The 17,102-nt window shown below is 41.6% G+C and overlaps 1 protein-coding gene across 5 annotated transcripts in view; it reads right to left on the reverse strand.

The window, feature by feature from the left end:
• ARHGEF3 (Rho guanine nucleotide exchange factor 3) overlaps positions 1-17,102 on the reverse strand; it is a 272,374-nt gene that overhangs the window by 250,214 nt on the left and 5,058 nt on the right. Inside the window, exon 2 of one of the 5 annotated variants that reach the window (XM_075005460.1) lies at positions 5,167-5,305. The exons of the other annotated variants lie outside the window; for them this stretch is intronic. The gene's annotated coding sequence lies outside the window, so the exon portion shown is untranslated. The remainder of the gene's footprint in view (positions 1-5,166; positions 5,306-17,102) is intronic. 5 annotated transcript variants of the gene reach the window in all.

The raw sequence follows: 17,102 nt of genomic DNA on the forward strand, positions 1-17,102 counted from the left end.
TCACATGTTTAAAAACAGAGGATCTTCTTCACTAACTTACAGAACTTTTAGCCAGATTTCTGCCCCAGATTGATAAAGTGCCACTTTCAGGAATGAGGCTTGAAGTCATTCTACAAAACATCAGAAACAAAACTAAATACAGTAGGGTCTCACTATTCGCGAACTTCATGTTCGCAAATTCAGTTATTCACAAGTGGCCAAGTGGCCACTTCCCCGGGGCCCCGAGGGGGAGCACCAGCAGCCAGGAGCCATATTCACATAATTCAACATTCGTGAGAGTTCTCAACATGGAACTCTTGCGAATGTTGAGACCCACTGTACTGGCAGCAATAATTTCCATAATGTTTCATTTCTGAAAGGAACTGATGGCCTAATCTGTTCCAAATCTGCGCTTCTTACATGCTAATTAAAATTATAAACCCAGGCCCACAAAATTAAGAAAGTTAATTTCATAATGAAATATGATCCACAGTAACTGATGTAAAACTTCTCTGCAAAGGTATCATTTTTATTTTTAAAAATAATCAGTGTAATACCAGATATTGTCAGCCACCAAAATAACCCTATTTGTGTTGAGCAAGCTCTTGATTTCATCAGACTCAGCCTACAGATGTATCAGGCTAACAGTAAGTACATCAACAGTACAGCACAGATCAGTGTCTTCTGCAGACTAATGAATGAAAACCACCAGAATGCAAGTCACTAGAAGCTAGGAAACTTTTTGGTAAACATTTTTTCCCTTTCTTCAAATAAAATGGTCCAGAGATTCATTACAACAGGTACTTCCATGAGCCTGAAGCAGAACTAGACCTGAAAGTCACTGGCAGTTGGGAAATAGCTCAGCCAAACCTCCTTGCCAAAGACTTTTAATGAGAAAAAAATGTCAATCTTTATTTCAAATGTATGACTAACAACCGGACACCTTAATGTAACTATTTAATTCCCAGTTGTTTCCTAGGGTTGGATTTGCCTTTTGGAGACCTTGTCAACTCAGCTCCCTTTCACATTCCTAGATATTTCTGGTATCCAGAGGCTAAAGAAAAGGTCTGTGTCTCCTGCTTCACGTTTCCTCCTATCTGATGCACCGTTTTGCTGGCTTCAGGGGTACACTGTTCCCCTTCTTCATCTCCATGTGTGGAGGAATATCAAAAGGGTAGCACTCTGGATACAAAATTGGGCTTCTGTCCCTACAGCCTGCATCAGTAGCCACACTCCTGACTCACAGAGCTTAGCCACCTCCTCACAATCTGCCTCCTCTTTGGCTGTGGTTGGAGGGCAATGAACGCTGCCAGCACTTGAGAATACAATAAGGGCCTATGGATCCAGCTCCCTTACCTTGCTACCTCCTACAGGATCGCACATGATATCCCAAGATGGGGCCTTCCAGGGAAATGCAGATCCTTCTGGCCCATACGGGTATGTCTACACAAAGTTATTTTGAAACAGCAGCTGCTATTTCAAAATAGTTTGGATATAGTGGATGCCTTCTTTTAAAAAAGGTAAGCCTCATTTCATGAGAAATAGTTCCGACTTCAAAACAGGTATTTCAAATAGGGACTGTGTAGACAGGGAAGGGAGCCCACATCAAGCAAAGTCATTGTGCATCCAATGGCTCTATTCTGAAATATTGTCAGATATACAGATGAAGATACAGTCTCAATATTTGTGAGGGTTCCATGTCAAGAACCCTTGTAAATGTTGAATTTCGCAAATAGGGCAGCTGCTCTGCCTGGAGCCCAGCAGCCGTCACTCCCACCCGGAGCTCCAGGGGAAGTGGAGGCCACCAGTGCTCCCTGCCTGGGGCCCTGGAGAGAAGTGGCTGCTGCTGGTGTTCCCTGCCCAGGGCGGGGGAAACAGCCACTTGCAGCTTCTCACAAATAATTGAATTTGCGAACCCTAAGTTTGCAAATGTTGAGACCCTACTGTAATTTGTTAGGAAAGAGTCAACATTTCTTTTGTAAAAGGAAATCATGGTTCTCCAACCTGGGTGTTCCTCTTCAGCTAACTGTATGCTCTGTGCCTTTGATCAGAGAGTTTTAGCAACAAAGCTCATCAGAGTCATGCTTATGCTATCTAGTGCACACATTCCCCAACCCTCTTCAGATCCTTCTGAACTCTGAAGTAGAGGGGAGGAGAGGGCAGCAGAGCATCCACAAAGAACCTCATTTGCTGCACAGGATAAACAGCAAGCTGTCCTGTGGCACCTTAGGCCGTGTCTACACTACAGTGATCTTCCAGAAGATGATCTTCTGGAAGATCTTATTTCAACAGAGCACATCCACACAGCAAAAAGCAGATCCAAAGAACAATCTGCTCTTTTGAAAGAGATTGCCCTCACAACCCCTGCTCTTTTGAAAGAGCAGGCCAGGGATTGAAAGATCTGGCACCATAAGGAACAAAGCATCCCCAGAGCAACTACACATGCTTTTCCTGAAAGAATCTTTTGGAAAAAAGGGACTCTTCCTCATTTGGGAGAGGAAGAGGGTCTCTGAAAGAAGCATCACATTCTTTCAAAAGGAATCAGAAAGAGCATTTTGTGTATGGACACTCAGCTCGTTCTTTCAGAAGGCGGCCTGATTTTCTGAAAGGACTTGCTAGTGTGATGCGGCCTTAGAGACTAACAAATTTAGTAGATCATGAGCTTTCATAGAGAAAACCTACCTTTCATCTGAGAAAAGCTCATGACCTAGTAAATTTATTAGTCTCTAAGGTGCCACAGGACTGCTTGTTATTTGTGAAGCTGCAGACTAAGGGTAAGTCCACACAGCAGTTATTTTGAAGTAACAGCTGTTATTTTGAAATAACTAACCTAGCATCTGCATGATGCAACTGCTATTTCGAAATACATTCAAAACAACAGCGGACTTATTTCAAAATTGGTAAACCTCATTTCACAAGGAATAGTGCCTACTTCAAAATAGGTGCTGTTTCAGGAGTAAGTGAATTTTGAAGTACCCACAGCTAGACTGCCTGTCAGCACTTCGAAGTGAGCAGCTTCAAAATTCACACAGGCGCCATGATGCTAATGAGGTGCTGCATATGCATGGAAGTGCCTCACTGATATTCCCCAACCTGTGTCATTTCCATACCCCCTTCAAAGAAGGGGGCTAGTGTAGACATGGACAAGGAATAACACCTATTTCAAAACAGGCCATAGCGCTTCCAATAGCTCTACTCCCAAATACGCTCTGTTTAGATTATGTCTTTTGAAATAGCGAAGTGCTATTTCGAAATGCATTTTGTATGTACCAGCATTATTTCAAAATAAGCTATCTTGGAATAGCAATTCCAGAATGGCTTATTTTAGAATAAGACTACTATGTAGACACATCCTCACATGGCTACTGTTCTGCACAGGATAAGTAACCTTCTCTTCTTAAAGAGTCCCTCTGGGTGATACTTCAGGTGACTGTTGAGTAATGACCCTCAACAGGCAGAAGGGGCTTCGGAACTGTGTGTGTAAGTGAAGATAACACTGTAAAGCTGGAGGGATGCAGGTGCTGCATCCTGAAGACTGCAGCATTGAAGAGACGAGTAGATCCTTATGATGTAGGAAATGATGCAGTGCCAGTGATTTTGGTGCTAAAGTGGTCAGTGCTGATGATGCAGGCATGGGTATCAGTGCCAGCCTCTGAATTCTGTGCCACTGGAATAGGTGGTGGCACCATAGGCTGTGGGGAGAACCTCAGTGCTTGTTTTGCTCCATCAGTGCAATAGCACAACACAAGGGCATTCTAAGCACTAGGAATTATTATCTGTTTTTGCACTGTCTTAGGCTGAGACAGTTGAGAAGAAACTGAGGAGGTTGGTTTGAAAGAGCGAGACGGGTGTTGACAACATTGAGATGGGGATAGAGCAGACGTGGCATAGAAAAGCACTGCTACTGACATTCTCCAATCGAAGGCACGGAGGTGTGCATTCACCTGAAATGGAACACCTTCAGAGACACTCCTTGAAGAAAAAATAATGTTTATGCCCAATTTACTGCATAATTATTCAAGAAGAGCCAATATGAATATTGACTAAAAGACTGAAATATATAGCTAACTACTTAGAGATAGGTTTGATTTGCACACAGCCAACATTTTCCCAAAAAGCTGATATATTTATTCACAAGTTCTCACCTCATTTTTCTAGACCTGGACAAAAATTGGGAGTTTCCACCCCATGGGAAATTCTAACTTCTTTTCTGCTCCAAATAGGGATGAAAAATTGTAATTTAAAAGCTTTCTGCTGAATGGAAATTAAAAAAAATAAATTTTGACATTACCACAATAAAAATATCTGGTTTTAGTCTGTTGAGATGACCCAAAGCCCTTCCTTTTGATTCATTTCAATATTTAGCAGCATTTTCCTATTGTGCTACGTAGTCTTAAAGTGGTTGTAGTTTAGGGAGTGAGACACTCCTCTCGCCGGTAACGCTCTCAAAGTAACAAGTCTCCATGATGCAACACACAGCTTCATCAAAGCGATGAAGAGACCTGAAGGGAGATATCCCTCAGGGAGCCCGGCTCAGAGCAGAGAATAAAGGCTGGAACTACAGTTCCCTTAAGGCAATATGACACAACAGGATAATGTAGTTTAATCTTTTTCTAAACTAAATTACAAGTGAAATTTTCAGGGCGGTTAGACCTCAACATTCAGAGTTTAATCAAATCAACCCCTAATGAAATATTTTCCTTCAAGTTACTCAGGGAGTGCAAAACGCTCTTCGAATTGCTTCAGAATCACTGTCTTAGACCAGGACTAAATTCTAACATACAATATAACCTGTGATTTTGTTCAGATAAATGGTATATAGCACCAAAAGATACAGAGTATGGTTAGGTGAACTAAACAGAATTAAAGATAAAACCACTCTGGCAAGGTTTTGTTCCCAGATAGCAAAATATTGTGTTAAAATATTGAAATGCAAACATTATCAACAGAACAGAAAAGCAGTAACCTTGATTACTATTTTTGGTCCTCTGTGCCTTAAATATTGAGTCTGTTCTGGTATGGCTATGGTCTGAAGAAGTGTGCTTGTCCCACAAAAGCTCACCAAATACATTAATTTTGTTAGTCTTTAAAGGGCTACTTTACTGCTTTTTTGTTTTGGTAGTATATAGACTACCACGGCTTTCTCTCGGTTAATTATCATCAGAAACAGTGATCCAGTGACAGCACCTTAAAAATTAATTCTTTCAACAAGCACTGTAAAAATAATCCAATAAGAATGACAGTCTTCCCAGAAGTGTCTCAATATCCACGTCCAAAACTTGCTTGAACTTGAAGTATGAAGTGAAGATAATGTTCATGCTAAAGCCTAAAGGGGAAAAAATAGATCTATCAACCCTCCTAATAATCTGTAGCTATTTGCTAAAGTCAGTCAATTAATATTCATTTAAAAGACTCTACCCAAGGGGTAATATGTTTCTCATCCTCATTTTGTGCACTGAACCTTTAAAGGTACAAGTACTGTACATATGTCCTATGGAGTATGCTAGGGATCACACTGTGATCTGATAAAAGGAAATATTACATGAAGGAAAAGAAAACCCGCATAACGAATGTATAAAGCTAGAGCCACACTACAGCAGATGATCAACCCATTCAGGGTCCATCTTCTGGGATGCTCCCTGGTGTCAACGTTGACCCCTGTACTCCTTGTGAGAGGCAAGGAATAAGAAAAGTCAAAGGAAGGTCGACCTTCAGACATGTGGACAGACATGGAAGTCGACCGTGGAAAAGCAGAATTTAACGATGCAACTGTTATAGCCTCAGTCAGAACCTTCAGACACACAACTTTTAGCAGCTACTTTACTATCATGATCTTCCACAGATGATAGTATCAGGAAGTATCCATGCTAACACTGAAGCAACAAAGGAAATCTGGCATTCCCCATGTCCTCTCCCTTCTTATTACAAAGAGCATTGTGGTTTATGGTGCAGAAATTCTAGTGTCTCATGTATGAAAAATCTGTGTTCAGATTATAGCGCTGTCACTTTAATGCTTCAGATATATCCTGGGCCTGCTTACAGGAAAAGGGGTTCTAAAGGAAAATAAACAGTCAGTCTGCCAGGAACCAGCCTAGAATACAGTGGGGTGAGATGTGCCTTTCTGGTTTATGAAGTGCGTGCTTGTACACACACTCTCTCTCTCTCCCCTCCCCTCTGTGCTTTGGGATTCTTTGGTTACGATTCCAAACACTAAGAAATAAAGTAGAGTCACACTGCAGCCTTACAGCAGGAGTATTTTATGTTTTTATCTAATTTCACCATGTGTATGCCATGAAACATTACCAAGCACAGCACAAAATGTTTCTTTGCATTAACAATTCAGACATTTTGAACTCCATAGTTCAGATTCGAGAAATGAAAACTAAATTAAAGCTCTATACTAATAGGACAGTTATGAAATAACTAAATAAAGTTTAGTACGATCCTCACTCCCATAGGAAAATATTTTTTACCCTGGCTGTGTCTACACTTGACTTCCTCCTTTGAAAGAGGGAATGAGGGAAAATGAAAATGCAAATGAGGTGCAGATTTACATATCTAGCACTTCATTTGCATATTCTCCTTTCAAAAGAGAAAAAAGCAGCATAGACATGTCTCTTTCAGAAGTAAACCCCATCTTCCCAAGAACCTTTCTTCACAAAAAAAAAACAAGTCCAGTCACCAGCCATTACAAAAGTAGCAATACTGCATCACAAAGCAGGAAGTCCTCCCGCCCCCTCCCCAGTGTATTGTTTTGCATTTGCAATAGGTTAGTGGTACTGCAAAAAGAATGCCAATCTTTCCTAATCAGATAAAAATTTCCTTACAAGGCACCTACTAAAGAAAGAAAGTAGTTATTTTTAATCTGACATTTCCAAACGTGTCTACACTCATGTTAGCAGTTCCACCTGTCACTAAATAAGAGAGGTTCCTTTTAACATAAGCACTTTAGAGAAAAAAAACTTTGTTTTATATTATACGTAACACTGGATTTTAGCATAGGCAAATGTAGCTCCCTGCATCAGTTTTTCTTCAGTATCCATTAAATTGGCACAATATCATGGAACTATGCAAACCATTTTACTGATGGGGAAGGGATACCAGGCCATACAAAATCTGCACAGTATACCTGTGTAAGACTGATGGTAGGAGAAGTTACATACAGTCCAGGGCCACAAGTTAGTTCATGTTTCATTGCCATCAGGTTGGCAAAAGGGGCAGGGGAATGGAGTTGAGCCAGAACCACACACCGGGGCAGTTGAACTGAGGCAGCAGGGGGAGGAATTGAGCTAGAGCCATGTGCAGGGATGGTGAGCCAGGCCACAGGGGGTTTGAAGCAGGGCTGAGCAGAGGGGGTTTGAACCAGGGAGAGGTGGTTGAGCCAGAGTCATGCACAGGAGTGGTGAGCTGGAGCCCTGCTCTGGTGGGCTACGTCTACACGTGCACCCAACTTCGAAATAGCTTATTTCGATGTTGCGACATCGAAATAGGCTATTTCGATGAATAACGTCTACACGTCCTCCAGGGCTGGCAACGTCGATGTTCAACTTCGACGTTGCTCAGCCCAACATCGAAATAGGCACAGCGAGGGAACGTCTACACGGCAAAGTAGCACACATCGAAATAAGGGAGCCAGGCACAGCTGCAGACAGGGTCACGGGGCGGACTCAACAGCAAGTCGCTCCCTTAAAGGGCCCCTCCCAGACACACTTTCATTAAACAGTGCAAGATACACAGAGCCAACTAGTTGCAGACCCTGTATATGCAGCACGGACCCCCAGCTGCAGCAGCAGCAGCCAGAAGCCCTGGGCTAAGGGCTGCTGCCCACGGTGACCACAGAGCCCCGCAAGGGCTGGAGAGAGAGTATCTCTCAACCCCCCAGCTGATGGCCGCCATGGAGGACCCCGCTATTTCGATGTTGCGGGACGCGGATCGTCTACACGTCCCTACTTCGATGTTGAACGTCGAAGTAGGGCGCTATTCCCATCCCCTCATGGGGTTAGCGACTTCGACGTCTCGCCGCCTAACGTCGATTTCAACTTCGAAATAGCGCCCGACGCGTGTAGACGTGACGGGCGCTATTTCGAAGTTAGTGCCGCTACTTCGAAGTAACGTGCACGTGTAGACGCAGCTGTGGTGAGCCAGCAGGAGGTTTGAACCAGAGCCATGCGTGGGTGGTGAGTGAGGCTTGTGGGTAGGGAAGAGTGAGCAGGATTTTGAGTTGCACTCAACTTGCGCTCATGTGAGTTAAGTGCAACTCGAAATTGCGTATTGTGAGGGGTTTACTGTAATCTCATCCATAAAAGTGAGTGCACACAGGCACACTTGCTCTCTCATAAGTGATTAGCTGCAAAACCAATCTTTCTGAAGTCCCAACGTAAGAAGTCATGAGTTGATTTACAGTAACTCCTCACTTACATTGTAGTTATGTGCTGAAAAGTGCACCTTTAAGCAAAAACGATGTTGAGTGAATCCCATTTTCCCATAAGAATTAATATAACTGGGAGAGTTGGGTTCCAGGGATTTTTTTCCCCCGTCAGGCAAAGACACAAATAAGACACAAATAAATACACAATAAGTTTGGAACAACCACTAAACAAGAGGATTGTTTGGGGACCTGCTCACAAGCTCCCTGTACTTCTCCTAAAGCAGCAAGGGGGAACCTACAGCCTGAGATGTGGATGTGGCCTGCAGCCATAGGTGACGTGGTGGGTGCACAATGAGCATGACCACCACGCTGCTTCTGTTGAGTATGGGGGAGTAGTCCCATCCCCCTCCTGCAGCAGCATGGACCAAAAGAGCTTCTCCTAGGCCATGCTGCTCGAGGGGAAGAGGTGGGTGGGGGCAGAGAAGAGGTGGGGCATTGGAGAAGCAGGGGTGGGAGAAAAAGACAGGGGCAGGGAAGGGGTGAGGCACAGGCACTTGGCTGGTTCACCTTCTAGAATCCCCACACTGGTTGCCTGTGCCTGCAGCACAATTTAACCTGGCCCATGGTGGTGGGGGGGAGCATAGAGGCTGCACAGTACCGCTTTTCGCAGCATCCAGCCAGACAACTTCTGGCCTCTCATCCTGCCCAAGCAGATGATGAGGCTCCTGCAGGCAAAGTGACCAGAGTTGGCAGCCATGCTGGGCAGCCAGGAGGCAGCACTGGGCCCCTTCCCTGCCTAGAGTGTTTGCTGCTGGATGCTGGCAGCAGTATGGCTAGCACCAGAGTCCCTTCCCCACCTAGGCAGCTGCACTGAAGTCATACCAGTTGGCATGCAGGGCAAACCCCAGAGTTCCTTCCCCACCTGGGCAGCTGCAGCAAGGTGAAACCATCAAGTCACTTACTGCAGCATCTAGCTCCAGCCAAATGCTGCCACCAACCCCTCCCACAGGAGTCAAGTAAGGAGGCATGCAGGGAGAGCTGGGTGGCCAGGCAAGAGGGAAAGGGTGACAGGTGGCAGCATGGCAAACCCCTGAACCTCTTTCCTGCATGGGGCAGCCAGAGCAGGGAGGGCAGGTCCCCAAGCAGCAGCAGAGCAAGTCCTCAAGCCTCTATGTCTGAGGCAGCCACAGCTGAGCAAGTACCTAGCCCTCTTCACTGGCTAGGGCAGCCACAAGACGTTCTTTTGGCTTTTTTGTAACAGAGGCTATGTCTACACTAGCCCCAAACTTCGAAATGGCCATACAAATGGCCATTTCGAAGTTTACTAATGAAGCGCTGAAATACACATTCAGCACCTCATTAGCATGTGGGCGGCAGCAGCACTTCGAAATTGACGCGGCTCCTTTTCGAAACAACCCCGCCTACTTCGAAGTCCCCTTATTCCCATCTGCTCATAGGAATAAGGGGACTTCGAAGTAGGCAGGGTCCTTTCGAGAAGGAGCCCCGTCTGGACGAGCTGCGCGGCGGCGAGCTGCGTCAATTTGGAAGTGCCGTGGCTGCCCACATGCTAATAAGACACTGAATATGTATTTCAGCGCTTCATTAGTAAACTTCAAAATGGCCATTTGCATGGCCATTTTGAAGTTTGGGGCTAGTGTAGACACGGCCAGAATCTTTAGCACATTTGGCTATCCTCATTGTCGATGTGTTGATGTTGCAGGTAGCTACTTGAAGATAAAGATTCCAACCCTTTTCAAATTAAAAATGGTTTATGCCAGCAAAACAAGAAAAATTAGATAGAGTGTTGTGTTTTTAATGAAAAAATGGACAAATTACCACTATTTTTGTAGAGCTGAAATGCCAGCCTCTTTGCCTCATTTATGGCAAAGCAATTTCCAACCTGAAAAAAATTGAACCTAGAAAGACACTACAACACAAAGCAAATCAAATATGGAGAATATCAGTGACAGCTGTGTAGGGATGAAATTAAGAAGAATTAGAATACCCAGCAAACAATGTTCACAAAAACACAAAAGGAGATGGATGGGATTATGCAAGCAATTTATGTGGTAAGTGAATTTAAGAGAGTTCAGCCTCATTCAGAAAGTGTTTGTAAAGCAGTACACCATTGCAACTTCAGGTTTACCAGCACCAGAGTAACTTAAATTATTTGAGAGTGTGAGTTTGTCTTGCAGAACAGTGTCAGTCCGAGTTAAGGATATAGCTCGTGATACTGAAATATCTCTCTAAGATTCTGTAGCTGATTTTAAGGTCTACTTTCTAGCTGGAGACAACAGACATAACAAGTACAGCCCAGCTGGCTATTTTCCTGCATGGAATCAAACTGGGCTTTGAGATTTGAGAGGACTTGCTTTCTTTAGCATGAATGCATGACACCATCGGAGGTGAAAACACTTTTGAGAAGGTTTTATCAGCAGCGCACATGCTGCAGTTATTTGAAAAACTGAGCAGTCTTACTACTGATGGTGCTCCAGCTAACAGGAAAGAAATGGATCCCCTAGGTTCAGGGTCAGCAACCAAAATAGCAAGAAGAGCCATTTTTTCCAAGTTTGGTGAAAAAAAATCAATAATTCAAGAGCCACAATGCATGTGAATACGAGACAGTCCTTAAATAATGTCAAACCATACATTTTGTAACTCCTCTTTTCAGAGCAGCACAAAAACAAATCAGTTGTAAAGTGATACATGTTTAGAGCAGGATATTTACAAACTATTTATATATTCTATTTTCCTCACACTTTACATGTATATGTTTGTACCACTATTTTCATGACTCTCACTCCCAATCCATCTCTCTGTCTCTCTCTGGAGAATGCTAGATTCTCAACAATTTCGTTTTTGAAATCAGTGTACCACAGCTCTGATATTTGGATAAAGCACTTTTATATATTTTTAATATATTCTTTTATATATTCTCCATCCATGAACCGCTTTCCTCATTTCATGATCCCAAGCTGCTACAAAACTAGCCACAGTTATGGCACAAAGTGATTTCACCCATTTAGTGAAAGTGTTCGTTCTTTGCTCTGCTTTGTGTAGCAACTCCTCCACGGTTTTTCTCCTGGCATCTCCAGCTGTATATACTGCTCATCAATAGTGCAAATACTTCATTGTTGTATTTTTTTCTTTGTTGTTGGCAAATTCATCACTGCTAATGAAACAGAGGGAGCCAAGACAAACTCGATATAAATGTGAAGGATTGGATCCATTCAGTTTGAAATTCTCTGTTTTCATCTTCAATTTTCTTCTTCTCTAGAGCCATAACAACCCCACTTTGATTATTCCAATTGTACTTCCTGTTTCAATTTTCTCTTAAAATGCGTATTACTCCCTATAGCAGGAGTGCCAAAAGGTTTCTTTTCCATTTCAAAATCAAGACCTTATTAGCAACATGATCAAAACACATATAGTGTATCATATCTCACAATGCACTGCACATATTAAAGGGGGAGTTATCCAAGTCTTCAAGATCACTTACTGTTTGTTATTTAGAAGCGCTGTTTGCTGTTAGGCTTTTTAGATGTTTGCTGTTTATTGAAAATAATCAGAAGGGGCTTCTTTTGTTTGGTTGGTTTTATTTTGCAATTATAGCATTGGGAGCCACAAGAAAGTCCTTAAAGATCTGCATGAGGCTCCAGAGATGCAAGTTGCAGACCCCCGACCTAACTCTTGATCCAAGTAAGTTGATTGTGTATCACTGCCTCATTCATCAACAGAATCTGTGCGCACAGTCCATACAACTGAACAACATTACGTCGGTAGTGGTATCATGCATACTTCATCAAAAGTAAAGACGCAGACAGCTGCAATTTTAAAGAGCTACTAAATGACCTGAAGCAGACGATGGCGATTTGGTTTAATATTGTAAAGTACGATGGCTAACCCAAAGGCACATGCTGATGTGGCTTTATTAATTGATGAAAGAAGTGAAATTTTTCATAGACATAAAGGGAAAACCTGTGGCTGGGCTGAACGACCCCAAGCGGCTGTGTATCCTTGCATTCATGGTTGACCTTACACACTACTTGGCAGAGCTCAAAGTCACATGGCAAGGGCCTCACCAGCGTCTTACTTCTCTTCTTTCAAATGTCAAATAATTCAGAGCAAAACTAAACTAAACTTGTGGCAAATGCAAGTGGAAAAGGGCAGCATGCTGCATTTGCCATCCTTTCAAGGAAATAACCTGCATCAGTAGTGTGTGCCAGAGAGTGCATAAATTTACTTCAGAAATTTTGTGACCAGTATCAAGACTTGAGATTAAGGAACTGAAATTAAACATTTTTCCCCCCACACCATTCAATGTAGAAGTACTCGATATAATTGAAGCCTTTCAACACAAACTTATCAAAATGCAAAGCAACAGAGAACTTATGGCTAAATAAAACAACTTGCCTGTGCTAGAATTCTACAGCCTCCATGTCCATGTTGATAAATTTCCAAACTTGAAGGGAGACATGCTGAAAAATCACATCACTATTTAGTGCTACATACTGCTGTGAGCAGTGCTTTTCAAAGGTTTCTCTTTCAAAGAAACTTGCACACCAGATTAGCAGAACCTGGAAAGCCTGTTGCAAGTGGCAACAATGCCAGTTCCAGCAGACATAATGAGGCTCAACAAGGAAAAGCAACCTCAGCCATCATACTAAAATACTAAATAAAAAAAGAGCATCATCCTAAAAGGATGTTGGGTGGGATGCATGTGCATGCATCTCAATTTTTTTTTTATCTTCTCATTTTACTGTGGTCCCCCACTGATTTTTTCTGTATGTCAGTAGCCCCCCATGCCAAAAAAAGCTCCTCACCCCAGTTCTAAAGCAACTGTATTGATATTAAATAGGATCTTTCCCAGGGAATGCTCTGCTGCTGAATTTCCAAAGTACCAGGGAGTGCTCAACCCCCAGCTCTGTCCCAGACCCACCCCCAATCCAATCCCTCATCCTGAGCCTGATGTGGTTTTATTAATTGAGGAATTAATTTTTGTCTGAAACAACCTGCTGCCCACCTTTGTGAATCAGCTGCTTGATTATATGGGGAAGAGGAGGGAAGCTGCATGGGGCATACTCACTCCTCTCCTTTGCCCCCCTAGAGCAATCTGCATGCTGCCAAACAGCTAATTGCAACAGGTAGGAGGCACAGAGAGGGACGGGAGAGTTGCTGATCTGTGGCGATCCAGTGGGTCACAGGTGCTGCTGGCCTATCCTATTTCCAAGACCCCACCAAAACCAAACAATAATATAAGGAAACGTGCAGTTTTAAATGAACATGTTCTCTAATAGATCTGGGACATAACAACAAAGCTTTAACCATGAGAACCTTAAGTGAGGGGTTTCTGTAACTGAAACTATTATCATACAAGATACGTCCTTTAGATCAAACAAGAATTAATTCAGGGAAATTCTGTGGTATGTGGTGCACTGCAAATCAGACTAGACTTTCAAAGTGGCCACTTCTGGCTTTATAATCTATGAATGTATGAATACAAGTTAATACACTCAAGTACAGAGTACTTCTGCTGTTTTAACACATGAAATTTAATAGCAGTCAAAGATATTTAACTCCTCTGAATTTGTTCCCTGTAGTCTCACCTGTCATTTTGTGGCAAGTTTATTTCCTCTATCACCTGAATGACTCAACAGGTCTTTAAATTTTTTCTTATTTTTGTAATGTTGGAAGGGAGGCAAAATAAATGGGCTATATGGTACCACTGGATTATACAGCAACACTTGTCCAGCAATTTAAACTGCTGATTTTGCCCCTTGCCACCCCCAACCACTAAAACTTAAATGGCACAATCAGGCCCTTAGTACTGACCTGTATTTTCACTGAAATCTTACAAGAGAGATGGATGTAAGAAGTTCTGCTGGCTTTGCTCATCTGATTCAAATTAATATGCTTGTTGATGACCTCAAGTACAAACAGTTCTAGTTTTATATTAGGTCACTGCCTTGCAAAGCTGATACTATGCAGCAAAACAATACTGAAAGGTCCTTTCCAAAGTGTATGAGAAGTGTTTCTGTTACTAATTCTTGTGACTCATGCTGTTAGTAACATGTAAGAGGAATTTAACTCTATCTTCTTCATAGCACTAAACTTGAAAGCAGAGCATTTGAGATGCTATTCAAAAATATTCTTCTAAAATGGTAATGGGGACAAATCCTGCAAATTTGCCTTGTAGGGAATACCAGAGTAATTTCTGAGGAAAAGTGAAAAGGGGTTTGTCTGTTTGTTTCAAGTACTTTATTTAAAAACCAACCTAGGAAGGTGCAAAAAGTAAGTATCCTCCTGGTACAATAGATAAGCTCCCAAACAAAGCACAATTATGTTTTGATTAAGTAAATTACACAAAATTACTTTTGGTTAAGTACTTCTAGAGAACTAAAGGGAGATCTACACAACCGCCAGTATCATTAAAGAGCTTACATCCAAAGAACTGCTGTTCCCCATGCTACCTATTTCAGCTTAGCTTCCAACACCATGCCCTTCTCCTCAAATACCAAAATGGTTTAAACTCAGCAGAAACACATTGAACAGGACTGAAAATTAAAACTAAAAATTATAAAAATAAATACACAATGCTGAGTTTCACTTGCCTTCAAAAATAAAAATGAAATTTTCTACTTAACTATAAATTGTGATTCATCTGGCCCACGTCTATAAAAATTCTTAAAAAAGGAGAAGTAGCCGTCAAACTCCCTGTGCTAGGGCAGGGTCAGATAGGGTACATAGTTCAACATGTCTTGCTTTTTGCATGCTTATTTTCCTGGCAGCGTATTCAAACAGATTTACATATAAAGGGTAAAAGTGCCTGACCCTACAATTATCTTCTATCTGTAGCCTTTGAGATAACCAGTCCTGCAAGTGGGCCACACATGGGCAGCTGGGGGATGTAGACAGAGTGCACCACACCCATGCAGAGCAGCTTCCAGTATTGGAACATAACATTGTAAGTGACTCTTTCAGGAGAGCTTACTCTAAACTGGTTATTATGTATCTGTGATGCAGTAGCATAATACTGATTTTGATAACATATGTTGCTTCAAGTAGAACATTTTAAACATCACTACATTTTTACTCCAGAAATAATAATAAAGAACTCAAAATAACTGCTGAAACAGAATAAACCATGTCCAATAATTACATTGTTTCTTACTTATAAGCCCTACAGTTTCTCAGAGGAGGAAACGTGGAATTAAGTGTTTCAGCTAAATTACTTTGTACCGTTTATTTAGCAAGTCTGAAGCCAGTTAGACTCCAAAGATAACACTGACACTAAAGCACCATGTGGCCCAAAACAAATTACATTTGCAAGCAATGACCATTAGTTTGCTGACCAACCATGGAGCTGTTCCATTGTTGTAGTAAAATTCAATAGAAATTCCTTCCAACAGAGGCCTTGGCATGACAGAAAGCCATTCAAATCCAGATTTCTCACCACCCAACTTTGCAGAGTTTACACAACCTTCAGCATCATGGAAGCCAAAAGAATTTTTAACCCACAAAAATTGTTCCTGTTTAGCTATACCACTATCATTAATGTAGTATACAGCCTAATGTGGGTGAAGTTATACCAATTAGGTATTCCCATACTAAAAAAGGGGAATAAGCTATGCCAGAATTACTATTTCAGTTAAAAAAAATCATTCCTCTGAGACCTTCAGGGAAATTCGAAGACATCATTCACATTTCCATGGTTTCAAGCTCACCACCTACAGGAAGCTCCTGTGCACTACTTTAACCCAATATCACACATTTTGTAGATATGTTTACTCTATAATAGCTACAATGGAGCTACGATTATCTCAGTGACTGTGTATGAAATATAACAGAGTTAGCCATGTTAGTCTGTCCTCCAACAAAACAAAACAGCAGAAATATAGCCCTTTAAAAACTAACAATGATTTATTCAGTGATGAGCTTTTGTGGGACTGACTCACTTCATCACCACCAAATAAGTCATTCTGTTAGCCTTTAAAGTGCTACATTTCTCTTGTTTTGTATATGAGATATGTTAGTCACAGATTATTAGAGTAGATTCGTTTATTAACATAGTATGATGTAATTATTCTATATACTCTACCAGTTCAAACTTTTAGACTCGCAGTGTTTTAGCACTTGCTTGTCACAGACTTTCATTGAAGTCAATCAATTAGAATTCCAAAACACCATTTAAAACTTGAGGGATGTGTTTTCATCATCATCATCATCATCATCAACACAAAAAACCATATGGATTCACAAGAACTAATCTTTCAGCCAGAATCCCTGCTATGAATAAAAATAGCTGCAAGGCAAAGCAGGACAGTCTCACTTTTGCCAAGATTATTTCAAACTAGTTTTTAGTGTTTAATTTTCTAGGTCTCTTTGATTATGGTTAAAAGTTAAATAATGTTAAAGGAATTGACTTAAGCCCACAAAAGTCTTTGAAGTCTCCTATTAGGAGGTTCCTTTGTCAATTATCCTTATGTATTATAAGTGAAAAATGGCAATTCATATGGCATAATTGTTATGGAAAAATGTGACATTTAACTGAATTTAAACTGCTGGCAATAGAATTCAGTGCAAATAGAAAACTTCAAAAGGTTTCTAAGCACATTTAGTATAGTGTTTGTATTAATGGAGCTGATGTTGTCACATGTAGTACTCAAAATAATTACACACTTCTTGAAGCTAACAGAAAATTCTAGGAACTTAAAATACAGACAGCAAATTTACTATTATTGAATATCAAGCCAGA

This window comes from Carettochelys insculpta, chromosome 11 (assembly GCF_033958435.1).
Source record: "Carettochelys insculpta isolate YL-2023 chromosome 11, ASM3395843v1, whole genome shotgun sequence".
Lineage (NCBI taxonomy): Eukaryota > Metazoa > Chordata > Testudines > Carettochelyidae > Carettochelys > Carettochelys insculpta.